General features: G+C 41.5%; 1 pseudogene across 1 annotated transcript; it reads left to right on the forward strand.

The window, feature by feature from the left end:
• The first annotated feature begins 3,757 nt into the window (after positions 1-3,757).
• LOC143602836 (caffeoyl-CoA O-methyltransferase 3-like) lies at positions 3,758-18,413 on the forward strand (annotated as a pseudogene). The gene is made up of 5 exons (XR_013147927.1): positions 3,758-3,817; positions 4,205-4,284; positions 4,365-4,509; positions 17,194-17,319; positions 17,955-18,413. The product of XR_013147927.1 is annotated as a caffeoyl-CoA O-methyltransferase 3-like (transcript).
• Positions 18,414-22,833: the final 4,420 nt, after the last annotated feature.

A 22,833-nucleotide genomic window follows, 5' to 3' on the forward strand; every position in this document is an offset into this window, starting at 1 on the left:
TATTATCCCAGGTGCTACGTTAAGTAATCGAGATAAAATATCAACTTGATTTATAGAGTAATCGAGATCATAATATTAATATAAATTATGAATTTTGAATGTTTATAATACCCTCATGAACCTTGCCCTAAAAATCGACGCCTCACATCGAGCGATCATTGGTCTTTTGTCCATGACCCCTACATACGCATCCTATACCAACCTGTAATAGACGTGTAAACAAACCGAGCCAAGCTAGAGATGTTCAAAACGGTTTGGGACTAGGAACCGGAACCGGTTCCTAACCGGTTCCTATATTCAAAACCCCCTTTTAAACCGGTTCCAGGCTCGAACCGGTTAGGGAACCGAACCGGTTCTCCCACCCTCAGACCCCTAACCTATCTAACCGGTTCTTACCGGTTCCTAAACCGGTTCCTACACTGTAACCGGTTCCAACCGGTTACAGTGTAAAATTTTTTTTTTTTTTTTCGTTTTTCGTTTGCGATTTGGATTCTAAACTACGATTCGTATTTGTATAGCATGAAAAATAAACAAAACAATTAACATAAAATTCATTTTATTTACTTTAAGAAGTTCAAAAAAAAAAGGTTACATGTTTAAAATCTTCAAAAACAAACTAACAAAACATTAAACTTATAAATATAAAGTTGTGACATATTATTTCTAGAAAAGCCTTCTTGTTCGTCGTAATTATTGAGCGGCGACTTCTTCCTCGGAATTACTTGTAGAAATGCCTTCTTGTTCGTCGTGCACTCGAACATCAAGTGGTGTTTCATCTTCGAGAGGGGTTACGTGTTGAATACGATCGATTGAGTCCAAGTGATCCTTTAAGCAAATGCACATCTCCACCGACTCCGAATTTAGTCTTGTTCTTCTCACCGATATTACCCTGCCACTAAGAGAAAAAGCGGATTCCGAAGCTACCGTAGAAGCTTGGACGGTTAGTAAATCACGGGCCATGGTGGCAAGAATCGGAAACTCGGTTTCCTTTACCTTCCACCAAGCCAAAACATCAAAAGTGCCATATTCCTCTTCGGATAAACCGGTAGAGTAATCATTTGCACTATACCTTCCTAGTTCGCTTGAAGGGGTGTTACCCCTTTGTTTTTTAGCCGTTACGTTGCGAACGGTGTTCATAAGGCTAATCATGGGATCTCGTACTCTAGTAGCACTTGAACTTGATGAAGACCCCCCCGACATAGGCATGTGTATGTTTGACCCATATTTATTTAAATAAAAGTCATACATAAATTTAAAATTCAAGTTAAAATAATTTTTTGCCTCTGTTGAAAAGTTTGGTCAATTTCATGCATATCTAAGGCTGAAAAAATTTCGTCTATCACACATTCAACCCCCGTAACATTTAACATTGGGTTTAAAGCAGCGGCGCAAGTAAAAACCGGTGGCAATTCAAGAAAGTATTTTTTTAATTTAAACTTCATTAGTAATATGATGTTTGAAAACATTGGACTTTTATTTTAAAATTCTTTAAGATTGTTAACCATTAAAAATAACTCCGAAAGAACCAAGGGACTTGTCGGATAATACGTTCCCGATAGTTTCGTAGTTGATGTTTTAAAAACTTTAAGAAAAGTCGATAAGTCATTGATAATTTCCCATTTCTCATTTGAAAAGGGGATTGCCAAATCATTCTCGACAAGACTAGAATGAAACATTTGTAAAGTTTCTCTTTGTTCCAAAGCACTTTGAAACATTGTGCAAGTGGAATTCCATCGATGAGGTACATCCCAATTAGCTCCCAAAGCTTTTCTTCCCGTATCTTTACAAAATTTTCAATAATCCATTTGTTTTTTTTTACTTTTCTTAAAAACTTCATGTAGCATTAGTCTAAAATCGTTTATAACCGATGTAACCTCATCCGAAGCAAGTCCGTCTTGCACGATTAAATTAATGATATGTGCAACACACCTTGAGTGAAAAAATACACCATTGCAAATCGGCGTATATTTTAATTTTAATTTATCAACCGCCGATGTATTATTCGACGCGTTATCAAATGCCATTGAAAATATTTTATTTTCTAGTTTATAAGTTTTTATAACATAATCTAAAATTTCAAACAAATTATCTTCCGTATGTGGATACTCAAAGAGTTCGAAAGCAATGGTGCGTTTCATCATTTCCCACGATGACGGGTCTACCCAATGAGCGGTGACACAAAGATAAGATTCGGGTAGACCATGTGGAGCCGACCAAACATCACTAGTTAAGTTTATTCCCGTATTTATATTTTCAAAATATGCAATTAGTACCTCTTTGGCCTTCTTCCACAATTTTAAACAATAACGTTTAAGAGTATGAAGACTTACGTGAGTGTATTGTGGTTGAAGCGTATCTCGAATCATAGCGGTTAAGCGAGGGTTGTCGAAGTGGCTAAACGGCAAAGCTTCTTGAATCACAAACTTCGCCATACGATCTTGAACTCGATCAATTTGGTATGTAAATATTCCGCCTTCACTATCCATTTGCGTTTGTTGCGAATCGACGTTCTTTTTCAACGCCTTGCAATACGGTTTTTCGATGTGTTTCTTCAAATTTGAATTCGAAAGTGGGTTTAAATAAACCCCACAAAACTTGCACCGAGCCTTCAATGAATGGTCACTCAATTCAACCAAATCCCAATTGCACCAAATCTCTTGATTACGATTATGAGGCACAATACGAACGAAACTTGGTTCGGCGTTGGAACCTTGACCAACCGATGATTGTGAGGCAGCCATAACAACAAATATGAATATAGAAGAAGAGAAAACAAGAGATTAGAGAACTCAAAACGTTGTAATAGCGTTTTTTTGTATTTCTTTGCGTTCGGGTTTGCGTTTTGAGTGTTGTGATGAACCCATGACACCAAATACCTATTTATACTAGTAGTGGGGTGCTTGGGGGAGCCAAAAAACGGCTATTTTTGACCCCAACGGTCAAAAAACGGCCAAAAAAACGATTTCCAACGGTTTAATCGATCCAACGGCTAGAACCGGTTCCTAACCGGTTCCGGATGGAACCGGTTAGGAACCGGTTCCGGTTCGGTTCCGGTTCCTACCCGCCCCCACTCAGAAACGCAAGAACCGGTCACGGATCATCGGGTTGAATCAGATAGGGTCCGGTTCCTACCAAAAATGGGTAGGAACCGGTTCGGTTCCGGTTCGGGTCCACCGGTTTGGTTCCAGGAACCGGTTTTTTTGATCAACTCTAAGCCAAGCTAGTCTAACACACTGGCTTAAGTTGGATTTGCTTCGAGCTTTATTTCTAAAATTCGAGTTTGTTTATTGGTATATATATATATTTATTGATTCTTATCCACATGTAGTTTTATATAACTTTATATAGGTAACATAGTGTTTGGATCAAATAAAAATTAAATTGACATGCTTACTTCGAGAACCAAGTAGCGTAGTTGTATATACAACATAGTGTAGTATAATTACACTACTTGTAAATATAATTGCGTTACTTAATTCTCACATTTAATACGTTAATTAATTTGCACGTTAACTTTCCCAAGAACATATTGTAAATTATTTTTTTAATGTTATGTTCGTATTAAATATTATGAAATTGAAATATATAATTATATAAATAATTAAAAACTTTGAACTCATGACAAGTGTCATGAAGATTGTTCACACCTCACATTGAAAGAGAAGTAGGTGTCACAATTGTCATCTGTGACCGGTCCTCTCATGTGTGTGTATATATATCTCCAAAGCTTCATAAATCACACTATCTCGATCTCGCAAATACAAGAAAAATGGCAGAGTTACACAAAAGCTTGTTGCAAAACGATGAACTATATGAAGTTTAATTAATTAGTTTGCACATTGCTCACTAGGCCAGCTACTTCCTATCAACACTTGTTTCAATCTTATGTTATTTTCTTTTCATATATCATATATTCTAATTATTTATGTATTATTATTATTATTATTAATTTTACTGCGTACAGTTATTAATTATATGTTATTAATTATATTAGTTATAATTAAATTACTGTTAGAACTTTAATTTTCTCTTATATTCTCTCATACATATGGTTTTTTAGAGCTCAGGGTTTATTCGAAAGCCACATCTTTATCCCATTGGATAGAGGTACGGTATGCCTACATCCCACCTTTCCCAGACCCTACTTATAACTTTGTTATTGGTGTATTTCACTAGATATGATTGATTGATTGTTTTTGTCCAGTACATCCTGGAGACTAGTGTATACCCTTAGGAACCTGAGCCGTTGAAGGAGATCAGAGCTCTTTCCGCTTCTCATCATTTGTTGGTTTCATCATTTTCCAAAAAAGTTAATTATATAAATAATATTGTTTTAATTTATTGCACGGGTTCTTGATTTTCAGGTTTTTCATGGGTACATCACCAGATTCGGGCCAGATGATTGAGATGCTATTGAAACTTACGGGTGCGAAAAGGACCTTAGAGATCGGGGTTTATACGGGTTATTCATTGCTGCTAACCGCACTTGCGATTCCTGAAGATGGCAAGGTTAGTGACAATTTAGTCTTGTTTTATGTTGTAAGGATAACGTTATATGTTAACTTTTAAATCTCTTAAAATGTGTAAAAGTAAAAGTTGTTATTGCACTAATATTCCTTTTATAAAAATGATAGCCCATAATAAAAAATATGTTAAAAGTAATACACTATTGTTAAAATTGCTAAACCTAATACACCATTTTAGTTACTAAAAAAACACCTAGACAAAATAATATATTAGACTGTTTCTAACAGGCTCTTCGAAGATAAATCCTTAAGAGGTTCCTTAGATTTCCTTATCATTAGAGGGTATCAATCTATATAAGCCTTTAAGGGAAGTGTCACTACACAAGTGTATGTGTTTGTCTTGATTCTTGTGAAAATGTGGGCCAAAGTAAAAAAAAAAACTTTTATATAAAAATTGTGTAACGAAAAGGTAATGATGTGGAAATTAAAGAGTGTAAAAATGTTTATAGGGGTAGAGATGAAGTTGACGAGGTTTTTAAAAATTTGTAAGGATATTATGTGACAGATAACTTGACAATTATGAACGCACGTAACATTCAAGATATCCTTACAACAAGTTGTTTTTACACGTTATCTAACCCACATTAGTATTTTCTGTTTTTTTGAACAGTTGGTATCTTATTATTTATTCACTATGAGTCTATGACAACTGAAGAAACACTAAATGACCCCGACAGATTAAGGATAATCTTAGGGTTAAGTAGATGTTTCCCACGAGGGTTAGGTCCGGCAAAGATGGTTGTTCTTCTCGACCTGCAAAACAGACACCGTGAGCTCGTCACTGAGAAGGGGGGGTTCCTCCTTGTGACCACCCTCCGGCGTAAGAATCAGACTAGATTGCTCTAAATATAAGTGTATATTGAGAGAAATAGCTAGAGAAGATAAGATAATATGAGATGATCATACCGTTCCAAGGTGTTGGAGTATTTATAGCCGAATGTAGGTTTCCAAGCAGGTACGGCCAGCTGTATAATATTCATTTTCCACCAACTACGGGCTATGTTCGTGCCACGATGGGAGTTGGTGGGTAGGCAGCGGCTGATGGCGAGGTTTTGTACTAGAGCGTGCTCCTCCTCGTACTATTGTCGGTGAGCTGTCACCCTGTGATTGGTTCATGGGTCGCTTTTACCAGATCTTGTCTTTTTGTCCATACCTTGGTAGGTATAGTACAAAAGATCTTCTGGAAGCGTACGGACTGGCTCTTTTGGGCGGAAATATTCCCGCCCTGCTCATTCCTTCTTCAGGTGACATTGCTAAAGTATAAGAGTTAGTGCCTTATGCGTGTAGCTTTACTGTTAGTGCGGGTAGACTTCCTTCTTGGTTTGTACCAACAGCTGCGGGAACAGGCAGGGTACTGTACCAAGGGAGGCTTTCCTGCGGGAACAGCTGGCTTACTGCGTGTAAGGTCATCATCTCTGAGCCTGGTGGGTCCTGCGGAACCAGTTGATCTTTGCGCAGACGTACCTCTTTAAGGTGTGTTGCGGGTCCAACTGGGCTTTGCGGGGACCTACCTCTTCAAGTTCCCCCAGTCCATTGTTCTTCTCATGAATTGTTAATAAGTGAGGTGAACTTTTGGACTTTAAGCAAGGGGTTTTAAAGAGGGGTTTTTGTTTTTTAAGGTTTTCCGTGGGGATTCTTCCCGCAGTTTTCCTAATGTCACTTGCAGAAATTCCCGACTTTTCTGCCTGATCTTTGGTTATGATGCGGGTAGGTGTTTAACCTCTTCGCAAGTCGGGAGCGTTGAGTTTCACTTGTATAGATTCTTCACGAGGTTTTGGTAGTTTTGGACATAGTGATCAGTTATGTTAAACCACCAATTCCACCTTGAAGCTTCAAACAATCTAGTTCTCAACGTTCCCGCCCTGCGGAGGTGTTATTTCTCTTTCCGCAAGCATGGCCCATAAGATCCTTCTTGGGTTCAATTCCCTGCAAGTGCTGAGTATGTGAAGGGTTTCGCCTTGACACTGTACCCGCACTTGTCTTACGGTTCCTTGTTTTCCAAGGTATCTTGGCTTCAATTCCCTGCAAGTGCTAAGTATGTGAAGGGTTTCGCCTTAACACTGTACCCGCACTTGTCTTATGGTTTCTTGTTCTCCAAGGTAAGGGGGTATATTCCCTCTTATTTTTGAATCTTTTTTGAATCTTTCTGAAATTCGAAGAGTTGGTGAAAGGATAAGGACAGTCCAAACGGCTGAAGGGACGTTGGCGTCTTCTGACGGTTTCAGGACGTGCAGGAAGTTATGACGACGTGACAGCATGTGGTCAATCAGGACGCTTTTTCAGGCGCGTGGGCGCGAGTTTCATGTCACGCGCCATTCTGACATCTGTTTCCAGCTTGCTTTATCCACACGTGTCGCCGTTTCATTGCACCTGCGCTCTCTCTCTCCTCCGCATTAAATTCATCGCATTCATTGCGATGAGTATATAAGGGGGTAGAGGGTGCATCTCATCCCATACCTTCACTTCACTCTTCTTTCCCTTTTAAGCGATTTCCGGTGAATACTCATCTTTTCCGGCGAGCATTCTTCTGAAACCGCTTTCTTTAACACTTACACAATGTCTTCTTCTACTCATGATCCCGAGGTAAACGTCGAGGAGTCCGATGTATACCTCGAGAACTCGACGTCCACGTCTGATAAGGACGATAAGAGTACTGCTGGCGAGTGCCAGTGTACTCTTTCTGTCGATTTATACCACTATATCGTCAAGAACTTCATGCTCGAGCCTTATGAGCCTGAGTTTCCGGAGCCCCACCAGACGGTGTATGATGCCCCTAAGGGCAAGATAGGGGTTTACGCCTCGTTTTTCATATATGGGAATCTCATATTCCCATTAACGAAGTTCGTATACCATGTTTTGGAGAAACACGGTGTACACTTGACGGAGGTGCACCCGATGGCGATTGCTAAGGTTCGCCATTTTGAATGGGTGTGCTGCATTCTGGGCATCGAGCCCCGCGTCGACCGCCTGATGACCTTCTAACCCTGGAGGTGCATCCAGGGCTGGTATACCTTGGTTACTCGGATCAAGGGGTTGAAGATCTGCGCTACTGAGCGCAGTCTTCGTTCTTGGAAGCGGGAGTTTTTCTATATCTCCGCTCGCATCGTCCCCATCGCGATGACGTTCAAGAACGGGAGGGCACTCCCCAACCTTCACGCCTCCAATTACCAGGAGACGGAATGGTTCGCTAAGATCTCCCAGATCCAGACTCCGGTTTATCGCTTCACGGAGTCTGGGATGGTGATGCTCGGGATGAGCCGCGTATGGAAGGATGCCGGGTCTGAGACGCCGCAAATACCCATCGTCCTTGAATACGGTTTGAACTATACTCCTTACGGTATGCTTCGTCTTTTGTGTTGATTTAGGGTTTTTCTACTAACATTTATCTTTTTTTTTATTTCAGAGGGGAACGACTTACAATCGCTCCTTCATCCGCGGGAGACTGGTGGTCCCGCACGGTTGGGTACTCGTGATCTCGATGAGAACGAGTTGCCCATTCTGGAGCAAACGGCGGATAGATTCGTAAAAGTCTACCCGCCGGGCCACGAAATTTTGAGTGCCACCCGGCCAGGTAAGGAGTTTTTTAATCCTCGTCCTCTTCATGCTCAAACTTCTGCTGGAATTCCTCTGATTTTGTCATCTTCTGATGAGGGATCCGCAGATGGGCCTTTCTTTGTGAGGAAGAAGAAAGTTGCTGGCGTGAAGGGCAAGGCGAAGGTTACCTCCATCGTCGACCTGGGGAATCAGTCTGATTCCGAGACTGAAATTGAAGAGGCGGCAGGGAACCTTGGCGGTGGCGAGACCACTGTCCCGGAGGTTGAGACGGCTGTCACCGAGCAACCAAGCGTTGCGACAGTGACTGGCGTGAAGAGGCCACTTCCATCGGGTTCGTCTCCGCCCGTCAGGTCTTTCAAGATTAAGAAAACCCGTAAGTATAATTTTTGTTTACCTTTTCCGCATATCCTTCCGCCATTGTTTTTAATCTTTTGTTGTCTTCATGCAGGAGTGGACGTATCCGCTTTCCAGAGCGGTGCGGGAGGAAGCAGTTCAGGACCCACGACGATAGGTTTGGTTAACCTATCCGAGGCGATGACCCAGGCGGCTGCGCCTGTTTCTGGTGCTGGTTCAGTTGCTCATTCTGTTGAAGCAACTGTTCCAGTTATGACGTCATCTCCGCCGGTCGTCAGTGCTATCTTTACTATATCTTTCACTGGACCGGCGGTGACTTTTACCGCGAGCTCATCCGCAGCGGCGACCACGGTTGTGAGTTCATCTCCAATGAGTTCACCTCCGATGGTCTCTACCACGGTGGCTTCTACCATGCCTCCTCCGGCGTCAGCGAATACCTCGTCCATGGCCGGTTCTTCAGGTATGTTTGGGGTTGGGACCTCTAGACTTACCTCTGTTGAGGGGGTCCAATCTTTGCCTCCTTCCCATCTCCTTGACCTCCTCTAGGTTCGGGTGATGGGTTTGGCGGCTACCGGCCTGTTACCGACCCTACAGGTGCGTGGGGTTATTTTAGCCTATTATCCATTTTTATCATTTTTTTCCTAACTGTTTTTTGTTTTTGCAGTTTCGGATTCCAATGAGGTGTATGCTCCACGGTGGAATATCCGTCGGGGAACGACCCTTCGAACGGCTGCGGACTGCGTCGACTGGGTGCGCCATGCCGCCCCAAACGGTGCGTTGGGGGAGGCAATGGCTAGCTACCAAGAGGGCAGGCTGTCTAATGAGCTCCGAATCCTCCTTGCCCGGATGCGGCCGCGTGTCGAGTTACTTTGTCGTGAAAACGACAAGTTAAAGACTGCGCGTAGCCTGGAAGTGGCTCAGGCGCGGGCATTGCGGGAGGAGAATAAGAGGCTTGCTGCCACCGCTGCGGAGAAGGAGAATGCCTTCAAGGACCTTGAGGTCGAGATCCAGGCCAGGCATGAGGCCCGTTCCAAGGCTACCCAAGCTGTTAACGAACAGCTTAGGTTGGCCAAGGAAACTGCGCGTAATGCGACCGAGAGGGCCACCAAAGCTGAAGCCGTTGCTGAGCCTCTGCGCGCTGAGAACGAAGAGCTTAAAGCCAAACTAGAGAAGCTTCAGCAGGCTCATGATGCTTTGGCTTTAGAAGATGCCAAGAAGCTACAAGAGCTATTGGATCATAAGGGTATGCTTGATCGCACTGAGCGCAAGCTTAAGGGCGTTGTAGAGGCTGCTGTCAAGGATGTGTTGCTTGCCAACCTCAGCAAGAATGAAGCCGAACGCGCCCACGATCAAGCTCATGCTACCCTTCAAGAAGCTCTGATCAATAAGGAATGGCTTCTACGAGAAGCGTTGCCGCAGGTACGCGTAGCTCCATAATTTCCTTGCTTTACGCTTTTCTTTATACTTAGAGAAGTTATATATATATATATATATATATATATATATATATATATATATTTGTAGGTTGTGCATCGGATTTTCTCGAACACATCTTATGATGATGCCATGAGTGCAGCCCTCAACGCTTCTCATGAGGATGGGGAGAAAACTGGTTTCCTGCTTGGTCTAGGATTTGCTGAGAAAGGCATCCCGCCTTCCAACTTTCCTCTACACGATGTGGACACTGAAGCTGCCTACGACCAAGCTGTGAACCAGTATGCTGCCTTCCCGCATCCGGTTGTGGAGAAGGTGAACGAAATTGTTGCTGCTGATGACGGGCTAGCTGTTCTCAAAGCTTTCCTTGAACCGCCACAACCAACTGATGGTGCGGTTCAAGTGGGTTTGGAGGGAGTGGTCCCGAAGCTTGAACCTTGAGATCCCTTCCAACCGTTAGGGTAGATTTGTATTTTTATAGGCGGGTAGATACCTAGCCATTTTTGTAATGTTTGAACTTTTATTGTGAATATAAATGTTTTGTTAACGCCTTGCCTTGTAAACATTATATAATTTGCTCATGCATATTTTAGTTTAACTTAGCAATTTTCTAAATGTTTTGAATAAGTTAACCTTTCGACGCGTGATTGATAATAGGTTAATGTTCAGTTTCCTCTATCATGATTGTGCGGGTAGGACCGTCACTTTCACTTAGTAGGATGACCAAACTTCACCTATATCTGACCTGCGTGAAGGTTTTCCTCATCTTTTCCTTAGAAATTGTCTACCGTTTTTGTGTTTATGCGGGTTTTGCCGCTTTCCACACGCAACGACTTACTTCCTCCCTCACTTATTTATGCGGTGAATACCGGCATATCAGTGTGGTCAGTTCATAAGTATAAAGGTAAGGCTATCAACACAATGTGATAAGGAGAATCATTTCTATTAGATGTGGCTCTAGGCCTTTTCTTTACAAGTTTGAAATTGATCTACATGTAACATCTGCGTAATTGAGCTCCATTCCATGTTCTTGGGATGGGGGTGCCATCGAGCCTTTCGAGCCGGTATGCGCCCTTTCCCAAAACTTCTTTAATAATGTATGGCCCTTCCCAGACTGGGGGCAGCTTTCCTGGGCGCTCTTGGTTCGAAGCCTCGTTGTTACGCAGTATGTAGTCTCCGACATTGAAGTTGCAGAGTTTTACCCGTGTGTTGTAGTACTTTTGCATTTGTCGCTTGTAGTTCTCTTCACGCGCTGCGGCTAAGTCTCTGCGTTCTTCGGTTAGCATAAGGTCTAACCGTCTTTCCGCATCATTGTCTTCTGGTTGAGTTATGACTCTTGGTGAGGGTAAACCGATCTCGACTGGAACCATGGCTTCAGTGCCATAGGTGAGGCTGAACGGGGTTTCGCCCGTGCTTGACTTTTTTAGCGTTCTGTTCGCCCAAAGGACATGTGGAACTTCGTCCACCCAGCCGGATCTATGTTCCAAGAGTCTTTTCTTTATGCCGTGAACGATGCTCTTGTTTGCTCTTTCCACCTCACCATTACCCTGCGGGTGTGCCACTGAGGTAAAGGTGTGGGTGATTTGAAGTTCCTTCAGCCACTTTTGTAGCTTCTGGTTAGCAAAGTTGGTGCCGTTGTCACTCACCAAATTCTGTGGAAGTCCAAAACGAAAAATAATAAATTCCCAAATAAATTTTTTGATATGTTTTGCGGTTGTTTGGGCTAGGGGTTTTGCTTCTATCCACTTGGTGAAGTAGTCGATGGCTACCACTAGGAACTGAACGTTCCCTGCTGATGTGGGAAATGGGCCTGTCACATCGATGGCCCACTTCTGAAATGGCCATGAAGAAGTGACTGGAACAAGTTCGTTCTTCGAGCGATGCGTGTTGGGTGCGTAGAGCTGGCAGGACCTACATTTTCTGATGTAGGCCAGCGCATCCGTATGCATCCCCGGCCAAAAGTATCCCGCGTTGTTTAGCTTAGCTACAACTGCGCGTGGACCTGCGTGTACTCCACAGATGCCTTCGTGTACTTCCCTTAGGAGGTAGTCGGCATCTTGGTCGTCCACGCATCTGAGGAGTGGGCCAAGAAAGTTACGCCTTTAAAGTATGTCATCAACAAGTTGATAGTTCAGTGATTTACAGCGTATCAATCTTGCATGTGCCTTCGACTCTGGCAGTATACCCGCTGCAAGGTAATTTATGATTGGTGTCATCCATGTTTCCGTGCCGGTTTGGATGATACAGATTTCCTTGTGCGGGACTGATGGTGCTCCAAGAAGTTCAACGCGGATGTCCTTTCCCAAGTGGGTGAAGGCTAATGATGCAAGCTTGCTTAACGCATCCGCAGATTTGTTTTCACTTCGTTTGATGTGCACAACTTTGCAATCGTTAAAATCGCGCATAAGGGATTTGGCTTGCGCAAGGTACAGGGCCATTATGTCATTCACGGCCGTGTATGTCCCGTTTATCTGGTTGGCTACTAGCATGGAGTCCACGTGGGCTTCCAAGTTTTTCACTCCCATCTTACGCGCAATTTTTAATCCGGCCAAGAATGCTTCGTACTCCGCTTCATTGTTCGTACTTGGGAAATCAAGCCGAATAGCGTAAGTGTATTCTTGGCCTGCTGGGTTAATTAATTTCAACCCTGCGCCTGAACCTTCGTTGTTGGCTGCTCCATCAGTATAGAGTCGCCAGACATCGTTAATGTCTTGTGCTGGAGGGGGTTGAGCCTCTTCCTGGCACTCTTTTTCCCGCGATGCGGGGACTTCCGCAATAAAGTCGACCAAAACCTGGCCTTTTATGGCTGGTCTTGGCTTGTACTTTATCGCGTATTGCCCCAACTCAATTGCCCATTTGGCTAGGCGTCCCGACAACTCGGGTTTGCCTAGAACGTTTGCAAGTTTGAAGTTGGTGAGAATGGTGATTGGGTGACCTTGGAAATATCGTCTTAGCCTGCGTGAAGCCTGTACAAGTGCTAAGACTAATTTTTCCAGGGTAGAGTACCGGGTTTCCACGTCCGTTAAGACGCGGCTTACATAGTAGATGGGCATCTGGATGCCTTTTCGTTCTACTAGTAGGACTGCCCCGGTTGCTCTGTCTGTGGCGGAGAGGCAGAGAATTAATTCCTCCCCCACTTCTGGTGCTGTGAGTGTTGGGAGTTCGATCAAGCGTGACCGAATCTCTTGAAAAGCTGCTTCCGCTTCTGGTGTCCAGCGGAAGTGCGTTTTCTTTAAGCAATTTCTCAATGTTGACACGAATGGGAACGACCTATCCGCATGGTTTGCCAAAAAGCGGTTAAGTGCGACTAGTCGTCCATTCAGTGTCTGAGCTTGTTTGATGGTAGTGGGTGATTCCATTTTCATAATGGCTTCGACCTTTTCAGGGTTCGCTCTGAAGCCATCTTTGGTAACGATGACTCCTAAGAACTTCCCTTCTTCCATCCCAAAAGAACACTTGCTCGGGTTGAGCTTCATGTTTATCTTTCTGAGTGTGTTGAAAGTTTCTTCGATGTCTTTTAACATCGCTTCTGGCTCAAGGCTCTTGATGACCAAGTCATCCATGTAAACTTCCAAGTTCCTCCCAATTTGGGCATGAAACTCTTTGTCCATCAGGCGTTGGTATGTGGACCCGGCATTCTTAAGTCCGAATGGCATCAATTGATAACAAAATGTGCCATCAGGCGTCCGAAATGAGGTTTTGCCCTGATCGTCAACGGCCATGTGGATTTGATGGTATCCCTTATACGCATCAAGGAAGCATTTAAGGCGAAACGGTGCTAACGAATCTACCTTAAGGTCAATTTTGGGTAACGGGTAACAATCCTTGGGGCATGCTTTGTTTAGGTCTTTAAAATCTATGCACATGCGTCATTGTTTGTTGGATTTCGGTACCATGACGGGATTTGCAACCCATGTTTGATATTTACTAACGCGTACGATGCCTGCGTCAAGGAGTTCCTTGACTTGGGTTCTAGACGCGTTAGCCTGTTCCACACCCATTACGCGACGCTTTTGTATGACCGGCGTAAAAGCCGGGTCACACTTGAGCTTATGCTCCGCCTTACTTCGGGGTACACCAGTCATGTCAGCTGGTGTCCACGCGAAGATGTCAGCATTTTTTTGCAATAAGCGTTTGAGTAAGGTGCGTGTGGGATTAGTGATTGTTGGGCCAATGGTAACGGCCTGGTCAGGGTATTTGCCATTAAAGGCCCATTCTTCTGGCTCGGTAATGGTCGATTTAGCCATCTTTGGTTTGGGTTTAGATGAGACAGATGCGATGCATACTTGGGGAATACCCGTGATCATCGCGACACCCCAGCTGTTGGCCATCCCATCATGCCATGGACCGAAGACACCACGGCATTAAATCTTGCCATCCGATCTCTCCCGAAGAGAATGTCATATGTGTGGTGTGGCTTCCTCATTACGACGAAGTCCACGTCTTCTGTGCGGGAGTACTTCCCGTCCGTGAGAGTGACGAGGAAAGATAGGATACCCAAGGGGGTGTTTGTGCTGCCGTCAAACCCTTCCATCGAGGCGTAAACCGTTTCTAGGCATTCTTTGTCTTCGTCATCTAGCTTGTCGAAGAACTGCCTATACATGACCATTGACGAAGCGCCGTTATCAGCAAGAGTGCGGGAGGTGATGTAGTGCCCCAGCTGGCTTTTGATGACTAAGGGGCCTTCTTTGTTGGGTCCTCCTGGCACACGCGGGAAGCGCACTTCAGCTTCCTTCCACGCACTTGGCTCTGTTGTTCGTCGTTTTCTTCCTCTGACGTTGCCATGAACCATGTGAATGCTGATGTCGATGGGCTTTCGTCCGTTGCCCTTGTACCGATTGTCATTCCTCCCTCCGTTCTTGATTGACGCCACGAGGTGCGTGAGTTTTCCATCTTTGACGAATGTTTCGACGATATCCTTCAAAGATGTGCATTCCTCGGTGGTGTGGCCTTTGGTCCCGTGGAAGTCACAGGATTTGCTCTGATCAGCGTTATGACGCTGTCGGATTATTGGAGCCTTTGGCCATGGGAGTTTCTCGGTGGCAAATATCTCGGTGACGCTTTTGGGGAGTGGCGTCCATCTGGGACTCCGATTCGACGAGTGCGTGTTGTCCCTTCCGCCTAAGAGAGGGCGAGAGCTGGATGAGGTGTCAAAGTTTATCCTTGACTACCAAATACCAAGCTTCCTCTTCTTATTTTGTCGGGCGGTACGGACGTTATTTTCTCTTGTTCTCTGCGTGCAGAGGTTTGTGCTCTGGGGAAGATTTCTACCCAGTTGCTTCTCCGTCTCGGCGAAGCGTTTAGCTGCCGTTATGATGGAATCCCACGTGGATGGCATGCCATCTTTACCCATCAACTTGCGGATGAGCTCTGGGTACTCAGCGCCCTGGATGAAAGCGGCGCAAACAAGATCTTCACTAATGGTGCCCAGACTTAGCTTCTTTGAGTTGAAGCGAGTGATGAAGTCTAGCAAAGATTCGTCTTCCTCTCTGACGCAGTTGAGGATCGTCCACTGCTCTTCAGTATATTTTCTTTGTTGACTGAAGTGCTGGCTGAACTTGTGCTGGAAGTCTGCCCAATCATAGATGTGGTGGACCGGTAGACGATCAAACCACGCTCTGGCAGCCCCGACGAGCGTCATTTGGAACATGTAGCACCATGTGGGTTCCGTCCAATTGTTGACGGTTGCCCCCGCTATAAATCTGTTCAAGTGATCGTCCGGGTCAGATACGACATCGTAAGTGCCTATGTTGGACATCTGTTTGGCACTCTTTAGAGCGATTGCTTCCGCAATGTCTCTTGCAAACTTGGACGTTCCCGCATTTGCAACAGTTGGTCTGAAAGTTTTGAAGAAGTCACGTGGGTTTCCCCCCGTGCTCTTTGGCTTGAAAGTTTCTCCAAAACTTCTTTTCGAGCGGAAGTCTGCTTCTTTACGCTTCCCTTTCGCCTTATGACGAGGGTTTGCGTCACTGTCAGATTCTTCCCAATCATCATCCGAATAATCGCAATCGTTGCTCATGTTGAGCTGTTGTCGAGTGCTTCCGAATTCGTCATTGGCCTGTTGGAGTGAACGTAAACGTTCATCCAACTTAGCTTGGAATTCTTTCTGACGTGCTTCCGCCCAAGCTTTAACTTGATCTAGTGTCTGGCGAGGAAGCCTCGTCTGTTGTTTCTCCAACTGGGTATCAATGAATCCCAGGGGAGGATTGTTTACTGCACTTGCCCCGGCTTGGGTAACCGGGGTAGTGTTCGTAAAAATCGTGTATTCACCGGTGTTCCCCCCAGTAGCTGGGGTTGTGGTTACCGGAGTTTCTTGGTCACTCGGTGGCCTTGGCATCGGAGTAACCTTAACCATCTTTCCAGAAGTTTTGAAAAAACTGAGAAAAAAAAGAATTAGTTCTAGCTTAATGCACGGATGACGCCAATGAAGAAACACTAAATGACCCCGGCAGATTAAGGATAATCTTAGGGTTAAGTAGATGTTTCCCACGAGGGTTAGGTCCGGCAAAGATGGTTGTTCTTCTCGACCTGCAAAACAGACACCGTGAGCTCGTCACTGAGAAGGGGGGGTTCCTCCTTGTGACCACCCTCCGACGTGAGAATCAGACTAGATTGCTCTGAATATAGGTGTATATTGAGAGAAATAGCTAGAGAAGATAAGATAATATGAGATGATCATACCGTTCCAAGGTGTTGGAGTATTTATAGCTGAAGGTAGGTTTCCAAGCGGGTACGGCCAGCTGTATAATATTCCTTTTCCACCAACTACGGGCTATGTTCGTGCCATGATGGGAGTTGGTGGGTAGGCAGCGGCTGATGGCGACGTTTTGTACTGGAGCGTGCTCCTCCTCGTACTATTGTCGGTGAGCTGTCACCCTGTGATTGGTTCATGGGTCGCTTTTACCAGATCTTGTCTTTTTGTCCATACCTTGTTAAGTATAGTACAAAAGATCTTCTGGAAGCGTACGGACTGGCTCTTTTGGGCGGGAATATTTCCGCCCTGCTCATTCCTTATTCAGGTGACATTGCTGAAGTATAAGAGTTAGTGCCTTATGCGTGTAGCTTTACTGTTAGTGCGGGTAGCTTTCCTTCTTGGTTTGTACCCACAGCTGCGGGAACAGGCAGGGTACTGTACCAAGGGAGGCTTTCCTGCGGGAACAGCTGGCTTACTGCGTGTAAGGTCTTCATCTCTGAGCCTGGTGGGTCATGCGGAACCAGTTGATCTTTGCGCAGACGTACCTCTTTAAGGTGTGTTGCGGGTCCAACTGGGCTTTGCGGGGATCTACCTCTTCAACAACTGAATATATTGTTTCACTCCATACAGATTGTAGCAATAGATAAAAATCGAGAATTTTATGAAATGGGTAGACCGGTGATTAAAAAAGCTGAGCACAAGATCGACTTCATCGAGTCAGAGGCTATCTTGGCTCTTGATAAGCTCCTAGAAGATGTAAGATTTCCTTGTAACATCGTACTTGTTTTTGTTTCATATAACTCTAATATATATATATATATACAATCCCTTTTTATTTCTAAGCATATATACATATATGTAGAGTTAGTAACAATATACAACTTGTAATTGTTCGATATATTCATTTTTGGACCACATCAACCAATTTTATATGTGAAAATACAAAAACCGAATAAACACATCTATACAGTCCTTCAACAAAACAATTAATAAAACAGGAAAACAAACGGTCTATTTGTCGCTCCCTATTCTATTTTTTATGTTATCTTCGCTTATGCATATACGCGGCTACGCCTAGTATATAAACATGCATCTAGAGGAAAGACTATTAATTATCATACTTTTTAAAGTTAAATCTTAGATATTAGTTAAAATTTAATGTAGTCTAGTAAGATAAGTACATGGTTTTTGCGGTTGGTTAAATGAATATATATTATTTTTAATTTTGTATCCAAGTATGGTATTTTTCTTAATATGATATAGACGTGGATTATTGATATGTTTGCTATATGGATTTACAATAGTTCATTTATTCTAACTCGATTGAACTTGGAACTTATAACTAATTTGATGGTTTAGAGTTACATTCATAATATAACTTCTTTCTCTAGCATGATAACAAAGGAAGCTTCGACTTTTTTTTTGTTGACCCGGACAAAAAAACTATCTAAATTATCATGAGAAAGTGATGAAACTTGTGAAAGTGAATGGCATCATCGTGTATGACAATACACTTTGGAATGGATCTGTTGCTAAATCTGAGGATTCGGTTCCAAAAAGATTAAAACACGGGCGAATTTTTGTTTTGAAGTTTAACCAAGAACTTGCAACGGACCCTCGCGTGAAGATCTCTATGGCTCCGTTGGGTGATGGTATCACCATTTGCAGGCGTCTCTATTAGATTCCAAGCCGTGCCTTATGTTCTTTATGTGTCGATATGTTGAAGTTATTGTGATGTGATAAACCTGTTAATGTTTTGATTTTGGAATAAGGTATCATGTTGTGTAAGTGAATGGTGTTAATTATCCGACTTAAATATCATGGATGATAAATTGCTCTGATAATGTGTGGGGAAAACCTGGCTACTTTTAAGAAATATGTTTATGATATAGTTACTACAAATAATTCTGCTTTTTTTTTTTTTTTTTGATAATGTGTATGATAAAACCTAGTTATAAAATTACAGTTATGAAGTGTTAATGATCTAACACTAGCTTTATACCTGTCTAAGTTCAAGTTTTTCAAAATTTTAAAATTTAAACATAACAAAATTTTTACCTTAAAAAACACTTAAAACACTTATTAAATTACTTAAGTTTCCGTTGGCAACATGTAACATCAGCTAACGCCCGTAGTGGGGCGACAATGGGGGCGAGAAGGGGCTACAAATTTGGTGAACGTCACCCTTCCCCCAAGTGACATTGGGGCGATTTGTTGGGTGGTGGGGGGGATGACAAATTATCGTCTGACATTGGGGCGATTTGTTGGGTGGTGGGGGGGATGACAAATTATCGTCTGGTTTGTGTTTGCGTTTTATTATTATTATTATTATTAGTGTATGATATATATATATGTGTGTGTGTGTATACATGGGGCTACAACACCATTACACCTCTTAAACAAAACTCAACATTTGTTGACTGGACGTCACATGACGCAAGTCGTCTCATTTTGTAGCTCTTCCACTACACATAGCCTTAGGAGTTGGATCAATTTGATAGCTCGTGTCAATGATGTGATCCTAGGCAAGCTAGGATTATATTATACTTCCTCTGTCCCATTATAAGTGTTCATATTTCCTTTTTTATTTGTCTCATTACAAGTGTTCACTTTCAAAATTAATTAGCCAATTTCCATGTTTACCCTTAAACACACACAACTAAAAATTAATATCAATATTGATGGACTCACTTTTCAAGGGCATTATTGTCATTTGACAAGAAAAAAAAAAGTAATCATTCAATCCACCTAAAACTTTGTGTTTTTCAAACATGGACACTTAAAATGGGATGAAGGGAGTAGTAATTTTCTTTTGAGACATATGAACCGGATAAAATACACTTGCGTTTTTTACAAACCAAAGAACCAAAATCCTAGAGGGTATACTCTTTGTATCTAGTGATAGAAACATATTAATGGAAAGCAAACTTTATTCTTATAGTTTGTTTATTATAAATACATAAGTAAATTAGTTTTAAATAATTTTAATTATGGGTTATTAGCAAGTAACAGTCTTAACTAACGATTTAACTGGTGACGGTATCAACCTTTAAAGCCGTTTGTTTGATGTTGATGTGACATGCCTTGTTTTCAAAAACTTCATTATATAACATTATGTGTCATAAAAGTGGATCCTAATCCCCACCCTTCTTTGCCCCGACCATCTATGGATGAGATTGGTACTGTATCGGTATCGAAAATCCCGATCCTGAAAATCGCAAATTCTTGGTACCGTACCAAAGTTTTCAGTTCGGTACGGTACCGGGGCGGTTTTGGTATTTAAGGTAAAATTCGGGAAATACCGCTACCATACCGTACCGATACTGAAAGTTAAAACTTTGGTACCGATACCGAATTTGCCCATTCCTACTATCATCCACCTTCCAGTACTTTGTGTTAAATGTAAGACACGTTTGGAGTGGATCTCATACGTCCATTTTGATCTTATGAGATCGTCACTCTTGTAACTTTAAATTAACTAATAATCACTATGAGATCACTCTTGTAACTTATAACTACTATATATTTTATTTTGTTGTAATCTCACTAAATGTTTCATCCAGCAACATTTAGTGAGATTACAACAAAAATATTAAAAATTTTAAAAGTGAAAAAGAAATAAATAATGCTCGAAATCGCTTGATGTTCGATTCGATTTTGGCTCGTTTGGGTTTTCGCTCGGTTCGAATTTCAGCCGTTTGGTTAGGTTCGGTTGTAAATGAGCCAAGCAACAAGCAACCCTTCGCTCGGTTCGGCTTGAATCGCGAGCAACCCTATTTATAGCTATTGATTCAATAGCTATAAATAGTGTTTGGAATTGGCCCATAACCAAATAAGCAAATTAAATGTAAATTTGACAATGTTAAGTCACAAGACTCACAACCCAATAGTCCAATAATTGCTTAACCAAACGGCCTTATTCACATAGCAGTAAGCCCTGGCCTATATTACAACCTCACTAGTAGAGGTGTATTAAAAAAAGGTACTAGAAGTCTAGAACCACCAGTTTGGGAAAAATCGATTTTGACTTTTGTTGATCCAAACCAGGTTCGCTTTGTACACAAAAATAAGAAATCTCATTTGCATCACTTGCATGTCATTTTATTTAGACTGTTTGAAAAATACATAAAAAACGGGGGAACCCGAACTGCATGGATGGTTTGAATTATAATTCACATGCATGCAACAAATTCATTTCCAATCTCCTAATTCATTTCGGATTTAGGACATCGGTTTGATTTACTGGTTTTGCTTGCGAGTTTGATTGGAGAAAAGGAAATTGTATACGGGTTAATTAATAATTAGGGTCTATTGAAAATTATACAACAAACTAATTTGAATCACCGCTATAAAATTGCTAATTTCTTATAAAACGACCCATTTTAAGGCGAATCCATTTTTTAAAACTTATTTTGACCTTGAACAAAGTGACACTTTTTTTAAAACGACTCATTCTAACCCAAACTCAAAATCAACCATAACTCGTTTAACTCAAATCCGACCCGATTTCACTATAATTATTCTTTTTCTCAACCTATCTTATACATACCAGTATACCACAAATCAGTAAAAATAATGATAGTGAAAGTAGAAGTAAAACATGATTTACCTTTAATTATACAAACCGACCATGGAATCAACCTACTTATTCACTCGTCATGTGTTTATTTTATCTTTATTTTTTAACAAATGTCAAATATTTTATGTTTCTATGTTTCCATCCTAAGTCAACTATCTTTAGTCCTCACACGTCTATTATGTCACACACGACACAAACTAATAAAATACACTTTTAATTTTAAAATACAAACGATTTAGACTTGGTTCAATTAAAATATCCCCGCACAAAAAATGCGTAAATTTATTATCAAAAATGTCACCATCAGTTATCGAATTATATGTTGACCCAGTCTGCCTAAATGCGTATTATTAAGTACTATAATTAACTTTAAAATGATTGGATAATATTGCAACAATATGCCCTTTATTAATATCATTATCGTACCACCTTAGAGGAAGATTATTTAAGTACAACTATTAAAAAATATTTGTTTTAGTTTTAACCTTTACATGATAGAAATGGTTGCTAAGTGAATACAAGAATGTTAAACACTCAAGTAGTTATTAAAAAAAGTACAATTTATGAACTTTTATAACTTTAATCAAATCACAAGCCCTAGTAATTTTTTTAAGTAAGTTTTGACCTTCTTAAAGGGTCAATATACAAAAAATTATTTTGATTAACAAGTGTTTTACACAATTATGAAATAATATTACACATTGTATTTGTCTTAAAAAGAAATTATTTCATAGGAATCGTATTGTTGTTCGAAAATAATTCTCATAAATGGGTTATACATTTTTTTAATAATTTAATAAAATAAGCAAAAAGTTACACAACAATTTGGAGTTTGGACCCATACATTCGTGTCCTCCAATACGATTACTTTTCAGTTTTTCATAATGAGAAAAAAAACATATAAAAAACAAAAGAAAACAAACTCAAATTAGTGCAGCTCAAAGCTTATAGTTTTTAAACCTCAATTGCCTTTTGTCAATTTGCACTAAAAAACACATAACTATTTCCAATTAACTCTTCAAGAACAAGTAAATTTCGATAATTAGCATGTTTGACCATATTGGACAAACTTTTGAGAAAAACTCTAAAATAGTCCAACTTGAATAAGAATTTTTACAAAATAGTCATCGACTTAGTGTTTTCAGAAATGTTAAATCTAAAAAGACTCAATCGGGGGTTTACACATGAGCTCGTTCGACAGAGAAGACGTCATTCCAACCGACACATAATAACACACAAAAAAACACTTGGGTCCACACAATATTCAATCAACATCTTACACATGAACTAACTTGGCTACATGAGACCGACGAACACCCTAGCTGGCTACATAGGAGTCAGGGCTCTTGTGTATACAAAAAGTTGGTAATCTAGCTACAGAGGAGTTGGGGCTCTTGGGTAGATGAAAAGTCGATAATCCGACTCTCCTGTAACCGGCGAGTGCCATGTGTAAGATGATGGTTGATATCGCGTTGATTTATTCTTTGCTAAATGAGCATAGTTGTCAAACTCTTATCAATCTTTTTGGATTTAATTATTTCGAAAAGGCTAAAAGTTTTATAATTCTATAAACACTTGTGTTTTATAATCTTGATGATATTTCAAATGTTTAACGAGACATGTAAAATTAGAAGGGGTCTGTTAATTTAGTAATTTACCTTTTACACATGTGAACAGGTTCCATCAATAAT

Source organism: Bidens hawaiensis, unplaced genomic scaffold, assembly GCF_021521415.1.
Source record: "Bidens hawaiensis isolate Kalapana, Puna unplaced genomic scaffold, B.hawaiensis_p1.1 tig00059908_1, whole genome shotgun sequence".
Taxonomy (NCBI): Eukaryota; Viridiplantae; Streptophyta; class Magnoliopsida; order Asterales; family Asteraceae; genus Bidens; species Bidens hawaiensis.